Source organism: Otolemur garnettii, unplaced genomic scaffold (assembly GCF_000181295.1).
Source record: "Otolemur garnettii isolate 467f Iridium unplaced genomic scaffold, OtoGar3 scaffold00033, whole genome shotgun sequence".
In the NCBI taxonomy this organism is placed as follows: domain Eukaryota; kingdom Metazoa; phylum Chordata; class Mammalia; order Primates; family Galagidae; genus Otolemur; species Otolemur garnettii.
Window position 1 is genome coordinate 14,725,790 of NW_003852428.1, and position 2,739 is coordinate 14,728,528.

Consider the following 2,739-nt stretch of genomic DNA (forward strand, 5'->3'; position numbering starts at 1 on the left):
TCTCATGAGATAATATCCATAAATTCCTTGGCTATTCTTTTTGTAGTCTTTGATTAAAGCTTGCCAGAACTGGACTTGGTGGCTCATGCCTGTAATCCTAGGAATTTGGGAAGCTGAGGCAGGAGGATCTCTCGAGCTTAGAAATTCAAGGCTGCGGTGGGCTATGAGTTTACCACTGCACTCTAGCCTGAGTAGTAGGATGAGTGATAGAGCAAGATCCCATCTCTAAAAAAAAAAAAAACTTTCCATGACTAGAAACTTAAAAGCAAAAAAGCAAATTTAGGGCAGCACCTATGGCTCAAAGGAGTAAGGGGTGCCAGCCCCGTATACCGGAGGTGGCAGGTTCAAATCCGGCCTTGGCCAAAAATGCAAAAAAAAAAAATTAAGAAAAAATGAGGGAAAAAACATTGTGCTGTTACAAGCAGCTAGTTTAGTTCCTAGCCCGAATATAGATTACTTGTAAATCAGGAAGAAAAAACTAAGCATATATATATTAATTTAGGACCTATGTCCTATGGTGAGAGGAAATACAGCTCATTAAAATGAAAAAGTCCCACTTGCTTGCTTTGGGTGACTGAGGGGAAATAGGCCAGAAAGGCCTGGACCCTACTTTCTTAGGGGGTGGGGGTGGAGTGAAAGGTAGTTGTATTATAGTTAAAACAACGAAAGCCAGCCAGGCCTTGGCCTTGAGGGTGAGGGCAGAAAACAAACTGAGGGTTGGGGGCCAACCCCAGCTGAGGAGGTGACGCCAGGGCTTGTCTTCATGAAGCCTGTTTCCTCGACCCTGCTTTCCTCTCAGAAATCATCTTCTCAAAGGATTGAGTGTGGAGGTGCTCAAGACCTTCTGAGTTCTACAAAAGGCTCCTCCAGCTCTCCTACTGCCAACGACAGAAGTAGGAGGGACGGCTACTGGGGCATCTCTTTTTTTCTTTTTCTTTTTTTTTTTTTTTTTTTTGCGACAGAGCCTCAAGCTATCCCTCTGGGTAGAGTGCCATGGCTTCACAGCTCACAGCAACCTCCAACTCCTGGGCTCAAGCGAGTCTCCTGCCTCAGCCTCCCAAGTAGCTGGGACCACAGGCACCCGCCACAACGCCCGGCTATTTGTTGGTTGCAGCTGTCATTGTTTTTGCGGCCTGGGCTGGATTCGAACCCGCCACCTTAGGTGTATGTGGCTGGCGCCTTAGCCACTTGAGCCACAGGCACCAAGCCAGGGACATCTCTTTAGTCACTCACTTTTTAAAAGCAGTTCAAATAATCCAAAATTATTTGTTTGAGCGTTTTTGCTGATGTCCCCAAGTTGAAAGAGCTTAGTGAGTGGGAGTAAGCTAAGAATATCCCAAAGTCAGTCTATGGGATTGCCAGGCCAGATTGCCCTTCTGATCTACTTGGGAATATGGAGAAGAGATTAGTTGCTATTTGGGCCTCACTTAATTCAACTGACAGCAACTAGATCCCTCCTGTTATGATCTGAATTCTTGTAACCATTTAAGAACTTCGCTTCCTTTTAAGGAAGTTTTCTGCCTTTGTGGTTAATTATTTAGAAGGAAATGCATGCGTGCACTTAACTGCCAATTCTGCCGCCTTTTTCCTGCCCTGTGAGGCAATTAGCAACAATTAGTATAACCAGAAAAGGCCATGCTTACTCTAAGGACAAAAGACCTTGGGTCCTCCTCTAAATAAAGGTGGTTGGATTTTCAAGACAAGTTTGGGGAGTCCTATATGAGGTGAGAGGCTTCTCCCTGACCTACCCAATGGTCCCTCCCCCAAGCCTAGGGAAAATTCTTCTATTCTCCCTGTCAGATGTGCCTTGACAATAATGCTTGTTACCCTATTTTACAATCGCTTTTTGCAAACTACGTTCCCTTGTAAACTGAGCGTTCACCAAGTGCAAGGACCAGGTCTTGGTTATTTCCTCTCAATACCCAGCATCTAAGAGGCTGCCTGACCATCTGGGTTGATGATCAATGAATGTCTGTTAAACACAAAGACAACACCTTCCAGACCAGACCCTGCTGCATCTGGGGGCCTCTGATCTTATACAAGACCAACACAGAGCAGCTAATCAGGCCTTTCTTTGGCCACTTAAACTTCAAAGTCTTTGGATCTTCAGGAATTTTTTAGGTAGGTAGACACAAGGCCAGATTACTATCTTGTGTGTAACCACCCTACTCAAACTGCTGCCTGCAAAGCAGATTCAGGAGTCCCTGGAGGCACCGCCATGTAAACCAGGCTGGCAGGGACCACCATGCAGGCTTGGAGCTGGAGCCTGCCCTTCCTTTTTTTTTTTTGAGACAGTCTCACTTTATCACCCTCAGTAGAGGGCCGTGGTGTCACAGCTCACAGCAACCTCCAACTCCTGGGCTTAGGAGATTCTCTTGCCTCAGCCTCCTGAGTAGCTGGGACTACAGGCACCCGCCACAATGCCTGGCTTTCTTTTTTTGTTGTAGTTTGGCTGGGGCCGGGTTGGAACCCGCCACCCTCGGTATACGGAGCCAGCGCCCCTACCCACAAGCACTGCCTGGGCCTGCCTTTCTTAATGCAAGGCCTCCAAGTTGCCAGCCCATCGTGCTCCCTGACTAAATTCAGCAAAGCTAAGACTAAATTAGAATGTTTAAATTACCATTGTGAATCATGCAGTTTGGCTTACGCTTGTCACTCAGCTTATTCTCTCTTGGGTCGGTTTCAGGTCAAAATGTGCCCATGGGGACAAAGCTAAAGGCAAAGAGAATCTGGGTTGAG